The 16,421-nt window shown below is 38.3% G+C and overlaps 1 pseudogene; it reads right to left on the minus strand.

Annotated features, from left to right (window-relative positions):
- Positions 1–9,014: 9,014 nt before the first annotated feature.
- Positions 9,015–9,389, minus strand: LOC102839847 (annotated as a pseudogene).
- Positions 9,390–16,421: the final 7,032 nt, after the last annotated feature.

Genomic DNA, 16,421 nt, shown 5'->3' on the forward strand with positions numbered 1-16,421 from the left:
TCTACAATAATAGTGGGAGATTTAAATACATTGCTTTCAGAAAGAAACTCAACAAAGACACAGAGGAATGAAGCAACATAATCAACCAACTTGATTCCATAGATTTGTACAAAGTATTTAATCCAATAACAGCACAAGATACATTCTTCTCCAGTGCACATGGAACATTCTCCAGAATAAACCATGTGTTAGGTCACAAAGAAAATCTCGATAAATTTAAACACATCAAAATACTACATAGCATCTTCTCAGATCACAATGCTAAAAATTAGAAAGCAACAAAAGGAAGATTAAGGAAATAAAACCAAATACATAGAAACTGTATAATACCCTGCTTTAAAACTACTGGGTAGTAGAACACATAAAAAGTGAACTAAAAAAATCCTAGAAGCAAATGAGAATAAAAGCATAACATACCAAAACCTTTTGGACACAGCAAAAGCAGTGCTGAGAAGACAAAATTATTGTAATAAATGCACACATCCCAAAAAAAGAAAGAACCAAAATTAACACATTAACACATTTCCAACAATTAGAAACAAATCAACAAAGTAAACTTACAGTGACCAGAAGAAAAGATATAATAAAGATCAGAGCAAAAATAAATCAGATAGAAAACAAAAACAATAGAAATAATCAACAGACAAGAAGCTGCTTCTTAAAAGGGATTAATAGAATTGACAAACCATTGGCAAATATAACAAAATATAACAAAAAATAACATGCATAAGAAACCACAACTGTGATAACACAAGAGAACCAATGGAAATAAATAGGATAATAACAAAATACTAAGAAGAATTGTCAGCTTGAGGACTAGGGTGCGCCTGACCCAGGCCATTGTGTTTTCAATAGCCTCATATGGAAGCGAAAGCTAGACAGTGAATAAGGAAGATCATAGAAGAATTGATGCCTTTGAGTTGTGGTGTTGGAGGAGAATACTGAAAGTGCCATGGACTGCCAAAAGAACCAATAGATCTGTTTTGGAAGAAGTGCAGCCAGAGTGCTCCTTGGAGGCCAGGATGGCTAAGCTTCGTCTCTCCTACTTTGGACATATTGTCCGGAGGAAAAAATCGTTGGAGAAGAATGTCATGCTGGGTAGGGTGGAGGGTCAGAGAAAAAGAGGAAGACCCCCAACGAGATGGATCAGCCAGGTGGCATCATTGATGGACTCAAGTGTGGCAGCGGTAGTGAGGTTGGCCCAGGATCGGACATTGTTTTGTTCTGCTGTGCATGGGGTCGCTATGAGTCGGTTCCGACTCGATGGCACCTGAAAACAACAACAACATGAAGAATGGTACTTCAACAAATTTGAAAATGTAGAGAAAATGGATATAGTTTTAGAAAAACACATTCTGCCTACGTACACAGAGTAAAGTAGAGATTTGAACAGATCTATAACAAAAGAAGAACTTGATCAGGTCATCAAAAAACTCCTGATGAAAAATGTCCAGGCCCAGATGGCTTTACTGGTGAATTTTACCAAACTTTCAGATAAGAGCTGACACCAATTCTACTCAAATGATTTCAGAATATAGAAAAGTATGGAAAACTTCCTTGTATGAAGCGAGAGAAGGACATAACTAAAAAGGAAAATTATAGACCAATATCTGTCATGAACATAGATGCTAAAAAGGGTACTACATTTGTCCAGGGAAATAGGCTATTAATCTTTTGTAGAGAATGGGGTTTTATGTGGAATCCTGAGCACCACCCAGGACCTTCTGAAGTGAGACTTTCACACTTGAAAAGACACGCGGACCAACACGGAAAGACTAGGAGGAACAGAAGGTACTTCTTAAAAAGAAAGACCAGCAGAAAAAGAAGAAAAACAAGACAGCTGTTTGCCTTGGAGTCATCAAGGTAAGAAAAGTCAGTCCACCAAGGGCCAACCTCCTTCTAAAACTGAAACTCAAAGGGAAAACACATGTAGTCTTGTATGCTCACTGATTGGTCTATTTGTGAGTAGAAGTGGGGGAAATGCAGCAAAGAAGACATGGGCTGAGTTGGCCATGTCCCATAAACACTCAATAACCTTGAGATGAGAAAGAGAGAAGAGGAAGGGCTGGTTGGTCTGAAGTTTAGGGAGATGTGTGAACTCCTGAGCCCATGGACACTGACCTAGCCACTGGGGTAGAGAGTGAAGGGGCAGCTTGTATGAAGTGGGGGAAGGTGGGTAAGAACTCTGAGACTTGCATGGGTTCCAGCTTGAATGACTTTCATGCCAGAACTTGACCACATGAAGATAAAGAAACTTGATACAGAGAGCAAGCATAAATTGCTACAATTTGATGATCTGAACCTTTGCTTATGGATGAGTTGCTCAAAATTCCAACTGAAGGGAAGGATTCTTCACATCAAGGATCAAAATTGCCTCCTCATACACTGGATTGATAGGGATAGGCAACTTAGGCATTGGCTATCAAAAATGGGTGGCTATAAAGGCACAAAGTGCTGGCTTACAAACTTCCATGAGCGTGCTTAGTTTCAAAATGAGGGGAATAAGGTAGAATCTCCACTGAATAGTTTTCCTTTTGTTCTGATGACTCTGGTGAAAAGGGATGGGGGAGGATAGGGATAGTTTATGATTCAATTGTGAGTAATTTTTCCCAGGACTAATTGTGATTGTCACGACTGTATATGTAAAAGATTTGAAACTAAAAGCGGGGGAATAGTTAATCTTTCCTTTCAGGAACAGAGAACCCTAGGACTATCAAGAAGCAAAAGCATGAGTGGAACATGGGATCCTAATAAAAAAAGCGAAAAGAGATACGGTGGCAGACTCAGTGGCATAGAGATATAGAGCAGCTGAGGACTCTTGGCCCGTAGAATGAGAAACGCTATGTGTCTACAGGCAGGAGGCTGGCTTGCAAAATGCACCCTCTGGTCAACTAAACTAATATATATTTTTGTGGTATGTGTACATCAAAAAAAAAAAAAGAGGGAACTAAAGGTAAATGCTGTTAACTGATGATACATGGAGGGGATTGTAATGAAACTAAATATGATTTGTTGAATGCAAAACTGATGATCTGCCCTGTAAACTTTTATTCAACTCACAATAAAAGCTTTACAAATAAATAAAGAAAATAAAGATTTACTTTATAGAAACTTTTTCATTAGGTAAAGTTATCTTTATGAAAATAAATGATTTCCAAATCAAATCTCTGAAATTGTGAATTTCCCTTACAAAAAATGGATTGAGATAATAAGAATTTCTCTTTTTTCATAGTGACTTTGTCTTTGATTTATTTGTAATTAAGGAGTACTAGTGATATTTTTACAGAGTACCAGTGTGGTGCTGTAGAATAAGTGCTGGACCATAGGGTCAGTCTGAACCATAAGGCTGGTGGTTCAAACTCTCCAGTCATTCCTTGGAAACCCTATACAGTGTCTTTATGAGTTGAAACTTACTAGCGCGCACTTAACAACAGCAGCTGGTGCGCTATACTTGTACAGGAGGAAATTTAAGGTTTGCAATTATAAAAGCACTAAAATATATTCATGGAGTCCTCGTGTGGTGCTGCAGGGTAAGCACAGCAAAGTCAATAGCAAAGTCAACAGTTCAAACTACCAGTCCATCTATGTAGGGTCAGTATGAGTAGGAACTCCACCCATCTGTCAGTTTGTCATACTGTGGTGGCATGTATGTTACTATGATGCTACAGCCAATTACACCGGTATTTTAAATACCAACAGGGTCTCCCATGGTGGACAAGTGTTAGTGCAGCTAAAGACAAAGACAGACAAGGAATAAGGAGAGACAGACTACTTCTGAATGTTTAGTCACTGAAAACCTTATAAATCACTGCAGAAAGTTGTCAGATATGTGCTGGGAAATGAAAACATTATGAATAGCATGAGAATATTGTCAGATAGAGTCCTGATTTAAAATCAGGAAAGATGTGTGTCACAGTTGTATCCTTTCACCATACCTATTCAATCTGTATACAGAGCAAATAATCTGAGTAACAGGATTATATGAAGAACATGGCATCTCTGATTGGAGGAATGCTCATTAATAACCTGTTTTATATAGAGATGATAAAACCGTTCTTGCTGAAAGCAAAGAGAACTTCAAATATTTCCTGATAAAGATCAAAGACTACAGCCTTCAATATGCAGCCTCAATGTAAAGAAGACAAATTCCTCACAACTGAACTGATCATTAACATCATGATTAAAATGAGTATTTAAAAGTTGACAAAGACTTCATTTGCTTGGTTCCATAATCAACACTCATGGAAACAGCACTCAAGAATTCAAATGACACATTGCATTCAGAAAATCTGCTACATAAGACCTCTTTAAAGTGTTCAAGAGCAAAGATGTCAATTTGGGGACTAAGGTGTGCCTGATCCAAGTCATGGTTTTTTCAATAGCCTTATATAAACGTGAAAGTTGAGTAACGAAGAAGGAAGACCAGAGAATTGATATATTTGAGTTATGGTATTGGAGAAGGATATTGAAAGTACCATGGACTGCCAGAAGACAAACAAATCTGTGTTGGAAGAAGTACAGTCATAATGCTTCTTAGAAGCCAGGATGGTGAGACTTGGTCTCTCATACTTCAGACATATTATTAGGTGGGACCATCCCTGATGAAGAACATCATGTTTGCTAAAGTAGAGGGTCAGTAAAAAAGAGGAAGATCCTCAACGAGATGGGTTGGTACAGTGGCATCAGCAGTAGGCTCAAGCATAATGATTGCCAGGATGGCACAGGATGGCACAGGAACTGGCAGTATTTCATTCTATCATGCATAGGGTCACTAACAGCAACATGAGTTGGAACTGACTCAATGACACTTAAAAACAACAAATATTTTCATAATATTTACTCTGATCAATTCAGTTAAAAATCTTATTTTGTCTGTTATAAAGTTAACATAATACATAACTACTAGCTTTTAACTAAATAATTGCTTTAGTAATTTGCTTACATTTTAAATTCCCTTGTCAGAGTTAATGAACTTTTGCAAATTTCATAAGAAAGAGCTAATGAATAAGAAACATAATTAAAATTTACAGAAGACCTGAATACCTAGTGATACCTCAGTCTAAGCTCTAAGTGTTACTTTCCAACAACATAATTAAACATCTTCCATTTAAAATATCAATCATTCAGCTCTTATTAATTATTGCAAAGTCTGCATCAATAAACATCTTTTTAAAAAACAATGTTTTATTATTATGTTCAAGTCTATAAAATAAGCAAACAAAACTAGAGTTTAGTAGCTGAGATTCTTAGGTCTTGTAAATATATTAAAGGTTCTAGAAAGAATTATTTTCTAATTATTCTAAAAACCCTCCTCAAAGTTTCTAAAGGAGCTCTGGCAGCATAGTGGTTACGAATCGGGCTGTGAACCGCAAGGTCAGCAGTTCGAAACTACCAGCTGCTTTGCGGGAGAAAGATGAGGCTTTCTGCTCCCGTAAAGAGTTACAGCCTCAGAAACCCTGTACAGGGTCGCTATGGGTCGGAACCGACTCGACGGCACTTAACAACAACAAAGTTTCTAGACCATAGTTGTGCACATTGCCAAGGTTTCGAAATAAGAATTGGCAAAGCTGGTGTTAAAAATCTGCTCCATTCTATTAAAAATAAACCACGTTCACCATTCAGTATTTTCTGGGTATTCTCACATTTTCTTTTCTGTTGAATATTTACAGTTCAATAGCTATTATATAAAAGACTTGCCAAGATAGAAGATGCTTTACATAGTTAAAGCAATGATCTTGCTTTATGCAATTTTTGTACAGCAATCTATCTTCAATCATTTTTATTGAAGTAAAGTATTTTATAAATATGTCTACTTAGTAATATAGTTTGAATTCCTCCACTTAGAGAAAAAGGTAATTAAATGAATGAGAATCCATTTTGCTATTACTTGTTTCTTTTCCTATTCACTTGTAATTTTTTAGTCATATTGTATTTGAGTGAATGTCATTTATTACGCTGAACGCCTGCCATAAATCAAGTCATTGAATCCTCACAAGCATTGTTATTGTTGTTAAGTGCCATCAAATCAGTTGCAACTCATAGCGACCCTGTATGGGGTTTCCAAGGAGCAACTGGTGGGTTTGCATGACCAACTTTGCAGTTCAAACCAATCTTGGGGTCCAGTGCATTATCCTGCAGAGCCACACCCATTGTCCTCACAAGTATCAGTAGCCCGTTTTACATATGAGGAAACAGGCTTTGGAACATGAAACAATATCACACAGGTACAAAGTGGTCTCATTTTGTGATTCTATAACTCCTGCTTTTTTATTCATATTGCTTTTCAAACATATTGACTTTACTGTTGCACCGTAGGATAAGCATTTAACGTCAATGTTGGTTTGAACTGCACAGTCAGTGGTTCAAACACAGCAGCCACTCCTGGGAATCCAGATACAATTGCCATGAGTCAGAACCAACTGGCCAGCACTTAATAAACAACAATATCTAAAAGGCTCTGGTGGCACTGTGGGGTGGGTATTGGGCAGTTCAAACCCATGAACACTGTTGGAAAACTGTGAGGCTGCCTGCTCCTGTAAGGATTTATTGCTTCTGAAATCCTATATAGAATCTCTGTGAGTAGGACTCAACTGGAAGGCAGTAGGTGTGTTCTTTACATATTATGACTTCGAAGAAATATAACCAGAATGCTCCTTAGAAGTAGGATGACTAGTTTTTAGCTCTTTTACTTTGAACACATCATTAGGAAAAGACCAGTCATTAGAAAAGAACATCATGGTTATTAAAGTGGAGGATTGCTGAAGTCTAAGGAATCCCCCCTTTGTAAGATGAATTAATACAGCAGCTGAAACTGTGGACTCAGACAGGACTGGGCAACATTTCATTCTGATCCATGTAAGTTTGCTAGGACTGAGAGCAGACAGGTCAGTAAATGAAATTCAGTGTTTGAAAGGCTCTCTGTATCTATACACATACACATTGCCTAAATTTACAAAAATAAAGATTATAAATCAAATTCACAAAATTGGTTATATGTAACCCAGGCTTTTGCACATCAGCTCCATATACGTTTAGAAAGCTGTTGACATTTACTGAGCACTTGGTATGTACCGGGCATTGTGTTAGCAGAATGACATGCACATAAAGTGGCGGTGGTATGTGGTGGAGTCGGTACCGACTCATCATGACCCTGCACAGGGTTTCTGAGGCTGTACATCTTTATGGGAGCAGAAAGCCTCATCTTTCTCCCACAGAACCTCTGGTAGTTTCGAACTACTGACCGTGATATTAGCAGCCTGACAAGTAACCACTACATTACCAGATCTCCTGCACACAAGATAGAGGAAACAACAAAGTATAAACTGCCCAAAGTCCAAAATGAGTAAAGGTTACAGCAGAGAAACAAATCGGCTCTAGAGCGCTTTGGATTCAGAATTAAAGGGATTCATCATGTTTAAATAATTTAGCTTCTCACTTAGGAGACTACAGTCTTACAGACAATGCTGTTTTCTATATCATGCAAGATTGACCTCTATTATTAAGCAACTCACTTCCTGGTTCCCCCTTACTTCATATACTATAGAGGAACACATTTCAACTAATGAGGGCTGCTAAGTAAAATATTTAACAACAGAAAGAGCAGGGAGCCAACCTAAATCTGTTAAAACAGACACTGGCCCTCACAGAATAGAAATTGGTTGTAGACCACATGTATTGATTTATATTTGCCAAATAACTTCCCTGATACCAATGAATCCAAGCAGCCAAGGACTAGAGGAGAAAGCCTTTTTGTTGTTGTTTGTGTCTGTTATGACACCCAAACAGCTAATCTTCCACTTTTACTGAGCCAGGGAAGATGAAAGAGGAAAGGAAAATAATGATAGCAGAGACCCCACTGAGCGAGCTGCTGGGAAATTATTTTGACTAGCACAGACAGTGACTAGAAAGGGAAAACAACTCCACCCAATTGAACAAGATACATGCTTCTTAATTACAGCCAGATTACCAAGTTCAGAATGGTACTGATTGAAAAAAACAAAACAAAACATAGTAGTTGTGTAACAGCTGGCAGGCTATCACATGTGCATTGCAGCCACAAAAATGTTCCCCGGTTTGTACCATCCCTAAAATATACAAAGCAAGAGTGGATGTAGATTTCATGGTCAGTGGTGTACTCGAATGAAACAAAACCATTTCACTTATCTAATTAAATTAGAATAAAAACAGTTATCTAGAATTTTAAAATGATGTAGTCCCCTAATGCCCTCTGCACCCTGCTCCATGGTACTTGTTTGATACATAGCATTTCCTGAATTATCAGTAATAACTCTAGCTCTATGTACTTTACAGATGAGAGTGGAAATATGCTATATTACAAAGAAGTCAGTACTCTCCCTGGCTAATAGTATTGCAAAAATGATCCCCAAAGGAGCTAGTATTGTTCCATGTTCACTGTATACCTCACTTTCCCCAACTTTTTGAGGATGAAAAATAGGGAGAGCGGAACATCCCCTGTCAGAATAGTGTTGATAATGGTTGTACACAGTGAGGTGTAATTTTGGATGCTAATGATCTATAAATAGATCATACCTTACATAGTTCATTTCTTAAAGCTCAGAAGTTGGATATTTGCATCTCATCATATAAAGTATAAAGTTGGCAATATGACACCCTGTGCTTGTGAACTAGGTTTGCATGAAAATATATAAATATGGTGCTCAATTTCATTATACAAGGCTGGCTATGCACCAGATACTGTGTTAATTGCTCTATGTACTCTCAGTTCTGACAACAACCATATGCACTAGACATTAATTGTGACCATTTAAAGTAGAAGAAACTGATGTCCATATAATTTAAGCTATTGCCAAGGTCAAGTGGCAAGTTAGTGGCAATTGATCTGATTTCAAGTGAGAGTTCTTAATAAGCATCTGTCTCTACTGTCATCTACTAGTTTATTGACATGCCATTGATACGTTTTTTTTTCCCCTTTGGAATTTTCATTTTGTTTTCTTGCAGGTTAGTTTTACTTCAGCCTTTCATGGCTCAATTCTTTACACGGGCTTTGGTGGGGGTCGTGGGGCAGCCCCTGCAGGTCTAAAACGGGGTGGGGGTGTTCGGTCCTTCTGAGCTTCACAAGCATGGTTCCTAATCACCTTGCTGTGAATGGTACAGATCACACAATCATGTAGTTTCACATACAACTTGGGAAGCACGCATGCATCGAAGACACTCGCTTCGGAAATATCCCTGCCGGCTGCCGCCTCTACTATTACGAACTTTCAAATTACGAACTTCTTAATGGCCTTGTCTTTGGTCACTCAGCGGGCAAAGTTAGTGTAGCAAATAGGCTGCACGTGTCTGCGGATAGGTTGCATGTGGCCACGGACCTTTTTGGCATGACCATTGTTTCTCCTTTTCTTTGTCATCTTGGAAGTGAGGACGAGACAGAGAGAGAGACACAGAGAGAGAGTGAGAGAGGGAGAAGATAGACTCTTACTCATGGCTGTCATCAAAGCAATAGAGTGTGAAACTTTTGATACATGGTATATTGCTGTGTTTCTGATATCAGATATGTGGCAGTGAATAATCACCATTCTATGTGATATCGCTGGTACAAGAAACGATAAACAATTCAGCTACTTCTGCTTTTCATACACAAATAATTCATTTAGAGTAGGAAACAGTCAAAAGGTTTGACTTTGTGTCTACCAGTGATTTTTGATTAGCTGATGATGGTATTTTGTTGCAAGGCAATTCCTTAAGTATCTCTTTATATGCTTTTCTTCAAATTGTAGACTTTCGAAGCTGTCTGTAAAATGTAATAGGGATCTGCTTCTAGTAAAATGTGTGTAGTGGCTTTTGAGCAAGGGTGATTGCATATAATTCAGAATTCTTACAGAGGCTTTTATTAAGGCAAACGACTTCAAGAAATGGAAAGAATAACTGTTACCCAGCTGCCACTGTGCATGAAAACAGATCCCACCAGGAGCCTGAAGTACTGCAGAGCCTGTGGGCTCCATTTTGTTTTCTCCAAGAGCATCTGGGGAACACCTCCCAAGGACTGGCTGCTGTACTCAGCAACCAAAGAGGTCCCATCACTGACCAAATATTTTCTCAGTTTTTAGGGATCCCAAAGTACAGACAGAAACAGACACATGAACAATTGCACTATGTTGTTGTTGTTAAGTGCCATTGAGTCAGTTTCGACTCATTGAGACCCTGAATAGGGTTTCCGAGGAATGGCTGGAGGGTTTGAACCACCAACCTTGTGGTTCAAACTGACTTGTGGTCCAGTGCTTATCCTACAGGGCAACCCCAGGACTCTAGTATAGGTAGTATAATTAAACACAAGGAGCTCTGGTGGCATAGTAGTTACTTGCTTTGCTGCTTACTGAAAGGCTGGGAGTTTGAACCCACCAGCAAGACAGATGTGGTAACCTAATTCCGTAAAAATGACAACCTTGGAAACCTTATAGGGAAAGTCTAGTCTGCCTTATAGGGTCCCAATGAGTTGGAATTGACTCAATGCCAGTTGGTCTGATAGAAATAAAAGGAGTCCCTGTGTAGCACAAATGGTAAGTGCTCAACTACCAAAAAGTTGGAGGTTCGAGTCCAACCAAAGATGCTTCGGAAGAAAGGTCTGGTGATCTGCTCACAAAAGGTCACAGCCTTGAAATCCCCATGGAGCACAGAATGTGTTCTCCTCTGCAACACATGGGCTTGCAGTAAGTTGGGATTAACTTGACAGTTCCTTTTTCTGGTTTGCATGTGAAAATACTCTCTATTAAGTGCACAGAGAGGACAGATAATTACTAAGTGGAATTTAAGAAGTTTTTACAATAGGAGTGCCATTGTATTATCCTGAAGGATGAACAGGTCATCAAAGGAGAAAGGGCATGCCATGGATGAAATAGCTGAAGCACAAATAAGGCTCTATGAAGTAGCCTGGCATATCTGTCAGATAGACTTAAATTCTGTTGTTTATTAAAAATATGCTTGTATATCTAATGTAGAATATGGAATACATGACGAGGCAGCACAGGTAAGGAGTTAGGGGCCAACATGTGGGTGGATGTCTACATCATACATGAACTTTGAGGTTTTCTGTGCAAGTAGTGGTCATGGGATTTTTGGACGGTGTCGCCACCAGCCATTTTTGAGTTCTTGTTCCTGTAGATCTCCTCTGGGTAAACTCAACCACAAAACTTCTGCTAGTAGAAGCAGCACGCACATTAAGCATTTGCACTACCCAGTGATTCTAGGAGAAAACTGTTATGTTGTTCTGAGCCATCAAACAGGTTCCACCTGTGTATAGTTTCCAAGGAGTAGTTGGTGGGTTTAAATCACCAACCCTGCAGTTAGCAATCCAGCGCTCATCCTATAGCACCGTATCAGGACTCCAGTAGAAAGACTGAAGAATATGTATCATCCAACTCAGAATCCGAATACTAGTAATTCTCCTTGGAAAGAGCACAAGAGTTGATTATTTAAATGTAGGAGGGGCCCTCAAAGAAGGCACAAAGGCAGAATAGCCTGGGTCATGTATTGAATACCAATCACTGCCAAAAAAAACAAAACAAAAAACAAATGTGCAAAATGAACTCTGCTAGAAAAACAATCATTCAGCACCCAAATGTTCCAGGCTTCAGTAACTTTTTACTGAATAAAAATAAAACCAAACCAGAAAAGGCCCACACCACCCTATCTCAGGAATCTAGTAGACACTCAGAAGAGGCAGCGCTATACTAGATTAAAAAACAACTGACCCAATATTTAGTTTTATTATATCATTGAAGTAATAAGCATTTCCCTAAGGGTATACTGAAATTCTTATCTAGTTTAGATTTCATACCATACAAATGAGATAATCAGTTGGTGTCTATGTTAAAATGACATCTGTTTGAAATATATCATTAACCTTCAGTACAACAAATGCAAATAATGTTCACAAGATATTCCCCAAAGGCACACATTGTTTGTGTTTTGGAAAAAATGAGTTTACATCCAGAAGCCAGTTTGCTAATGCCCTAATAGATGTTGATATATGTGCATCTTCAGCGGGATCTATACAATACTTAGTGCAAACTCTCGAGGGAGAAAGTAATTCATTATTTAAAATAACCGGCTGCACTTCTTTTTAATATTTCTCTAAGCTCACAATGTGGGTGTAGATGTACCTAGAGTCCATGGAGTGCTTTCAAATCAGACAAATGCTCAGCAATTGAATAAGTACAAGAACAGAATTTCTATATAGGCATGGGGGCTTCAAAACATTTGTGGAAAAACAGAATTAAAAGACAATGGAATTCTCCCACAAACTGTTCAGAGCCCACTCATGCATATACTTATTTAGCCCTAGTGTGGTGCTGTGGGTTAATGAGCTGGATTGCAAAATCAGTTTGAACTGCAAGATCGGAGGTTCAAGCTCACTAGCTGCTCCTCGTAAACCCTATACAGGGTCACGATGGGTCAGAACCAACTTGATGGTACTTAACAACAACTTGTGTACACACATATTTGTTGTTAAGTGCTGTTGAGTTGGTTCCACCTGATAGTGATTCTGCATTGGGTTTTGGAGGCTGTAAATCTTTACTGGAGCAGAAAGCCTCATTTTTCTCCAGAGGAGTGGCTTCTGGGTTAGAACCGCCAACCTTCTTGTTAGTTGTCCAGTGCTTAGCCTACAGAGCCACCACAAATACATACTTGTTGTTTACTGCTGTCAAGTCAGTTCTGACTCATAGCAACCCTGAGTAGGGTTTCCAAGGAGAGGCTAGTGAATTCGAACTGTCGACTTTGTGACTAGTAGTGAAGTGCTTACCCTACGGTGCCACACCCGGACTCACCAGTAGCTCCTTGGAAACCCTATACAGCATTGCTATGAGTGAAACCAACTCATGACACTTACATATACAAAAAAATGATAAATCAAGGAAAAGTTTTTAAAATGTCAATAATATATGTATGTATTTAAATTCCTTGTCATCCATTCCTTTATATATATATATATATATATGGAGAGAGAGTACTGATGTGGTGCTGTGAGTTAATGTGCTGGAATGCAAAGACGGTTTGAGCCACAAGGTCGGCAGTTCAAGCTCACCAGCTGCTCCTCACCCTTTGGAAGAAAGCCTTATACAGGGTCACTATGAGTCGGAACCGACTTGACAGCACTTAACAATATATATATATGTAAATCCTGGTGTAGCATTCCAGGTTAATGTGCTGGACTGTAAGGTCAGTAAATTCTGGTGTAGCACTTCTGCTGGACTATAAGGTCAGTTTGAACTGCAAGGTCAGTAGTTCAAGCTCACTAGCCACTCCTCAGAAACCCTATACAGGGTAACAATGAGTCAGAACCAACTCAACAGCACTTAGCAACAACATAGCTGTGGATCAGCACTGAACTACGAACCCCAAGGTCATTTATTCAAACCCACCAACTGCTCCTTGGAAGCCCTATACAGGGTCGTTATGTGTCAGAATTGACTCCATGGCACTGAACAACAACATATATATACATACATACATATATGTAAGGACTCCTAGTGTGGTGCTGTAGGATAAACACTAGACTGGAAACCACAACGTTGGTGGTTCAAACTTATCAGTTGCTCCTTGGAAACCTTATACAGAGTCACTAAGAGTCAGAACTGACTCGACAGCACTGACAAACAACATGTGTATATAAATAGATGACCAAGGAATTTAAAATATATATTATTGATATTTTTAAAACATTTCTTGATTTATCATGTTTTTAAAAAAACAAAATTAAAACAAACATCAACTGCAAAAACTTGTGGTAATTTCACTGTCAAAAGTCTTTAAATAAAACCAGTCACTTACCCTTAAGTCTTGTTAGTCTTTGTGTGAGTGAATTTAACAAGAGGCAGGAAAACAGCTAAGAGGCCATGGAGTTGTGCATGGGGTTAAATATGATTCTGATATTTACAAGTTTTGTAATCATAGACCAATTACTTCACTTCTCTTGAGGCTGAATTTTAAAATGTGAGAAAATAAGAGAATGCACCTGTGGGATCATTTTAGAGACAAATGAGATCATATGAGTCAAAGCATTTTGAGTAGAGCTTACATATAATGCTTAATAAATGTTAGGTGTCATTTTTATTATTTTACATTGCCATTGTAGATAACACTGTCAATAGAAATCTAAGAGGTTGCAGATTAATTACCAAATGCAATCCCTAATTTTTCATTTGTTGCTGTTTGTTGTTAAGTGCCGTCGAGTTGGTTCTGACTCACTCAGTGACTCTGTATAGGGTTTCCGAGGAGCTGCTGGTGAGCTTGAACAGCCATTCTTATGGTTCAAAATGACTTGTGGTCCAGTGCATTACCCCACAGCGCCATATCAGGACTCCAATTTTTCATTTACTTGGTATAAATTTGATATTTTAAGTTCAATTGAGCTTTGATTTTATCAATGCACTATCACTGTTTTGAATCTATTAAAACCAAGATCATCTAATATATAAGGCAGATGCACCATCATCCTTACCAAAGGTGAATATAGATCTTTTGTTACCTTAGCTTGCTGAATTTAATTAAAGAGTGTAAAATCATAACATCGATGCTGAGAGACTGGAATGCATTAGAAAGTTTCTTATGATCTGTGAGCTCCTTAAGGGTGGTTATTGTTAAGTGTTGTCGAGTTGGTTCTGACTCATAGCGACCCCTATTGGGTTTCTGAGGATCACCTGGTGTGCTTGAACTGCTAACCTTGTAGTTCACAGTCCAGTGCTGCTCCAACAGTGCCATACCAGGAGTCAAGGGTAAATTCTTATTTTTCTCTGCATCCCCTACAGATCCATCCTAGCACGACACTCGAAGAAGCAGACATTTCCTTAGGAATTAGCAGAACATAAAATATTTCTTAATTGTTAAGCCTGAATTGTATTCTTCTGTAGCACCACTGAACTTAGACTAGTACCTGGAACATAGCATGAAACGCTTCATAAATTCTTCTGAATGCATGAGATTTTTTGACAATGGTGTCCAGAGTAAGGTCTATAAATCTTGGCAACGTATTTAACATGAAATTCCCTATGTATTACGAATCTCTAGCTCCCGCTATTGTCATAGTTCATTTTCCAAAAGAGATTCCAATGATAATTAATACTAGGTAATTGAAATGCCATGATTTTATTTCCTGAATCAATTTGTCAAATATACTATTACTAGTGAAATAGTCAAGAGTGTTAGGGAAAGGGATCCTGGGAGATCATTAGAGACAAATCCACACTCAAACTTGAGTTTATGAAGAGATACACGTTTATGAATAGATACTGGTGCCCATTGAAATTAGAAAGTGGATTAGCTATAAATAATTCTGAAGTAGTGCATGTTATTAAATGGGAAAAGAGAATATTCTGGTTGGATAAGTACTGTATTGGTATTTGTCTATATCCTAAACATGGATTTCATAAACACAAAAACATTTGTTCTCTGTATGTGTGCATATTTAAAACATATTCAGAGAAGCGCATAATTTAGTCAAGAAATGGAAAAGAACATGAGGGTAGTACATAAAGTTCAGACAACAAAAGGATCAAATAGACTTAGAAAACCCATTGTGTTCAGGGCAAAGAAAATTCCAATCCTACTCCCGTCTTCATTCCTTCATCATCTAGAAGCATCCCTTATTTCACTCTCATTTGAGAACACAAGTGTTGGCTGTCTCCCAATGAACTTACTCAGATAAACACAATGTGATTTTCTTTTAAAATAAGCTTTTACTGAATATATCAACAAGGTACTGTATAGTGTAGAGTGAAGTTTGTAGTTGACAAAGTGTGTGACATGGTAGATCTCAGCGGACGTGTGATGCAGAATCTTCCAGCTCCTTGTCAGTGAGACTTCACTAAACAAACACAAATCAGAAGCAAATCAACATATGATTCAAACAATAACAAATCGTCCAGCTTAACTTGCAGAGAATATACACCAATCCTGCAAGGACGTCACACAGTAGTGACACCTTCAGTTGGGACTCACAATGGTTATAATACATCCATGGATACTTCTATGAATGTCTTCATGTATGTGTGCATGTGTGCGTTGTACTAATTTTTTAAAAACGTCTTGCTTTGTGCTCTTCTTGTGGGTGTGCTGCTAGGGAAAGAAAAGAAAACAAAACATAGCCAAAGAGTCTGATCTTTCATAACAATAGTATCATGTTTGTACAAATTTTCTCCTTATAACCAGTGACAAGTATCCCCCACTGTCTGCAATCTGACCTTTTAATTCTGTTGAAGAAACTCAGGAAGGGTGTGATCAGCAGCTTCCTACCCTTAGTGCTTTGAGCACCAGGCAAGGCTGGATGAAATTTAGGACTATTTGAGTTTGTGTGTGTATTTCTTCCCCATTGTGGCACTTGGGTCTCCTTTGTTTTCTCATGAAAATGGCAAGAGATAAGTTATGAGTAAAACTGTCACTCTCAT

The sequence above is a fragment of the Chrysochloris asiatica genome, unplaced genomic scaffold (assembly GCF_000296735.1).
Source record: "Chrysochloris asiatica unplaced genomic scaffold, ChrAsi1.0 scaffold00070, whole genome shotgun sequence".
NCBI lineage: Eukaryota > Metazoa > Chordata > Mammalia > Afrosoricida > Chrysochloridae > Chrysochloris > Chrysochloris asiatica.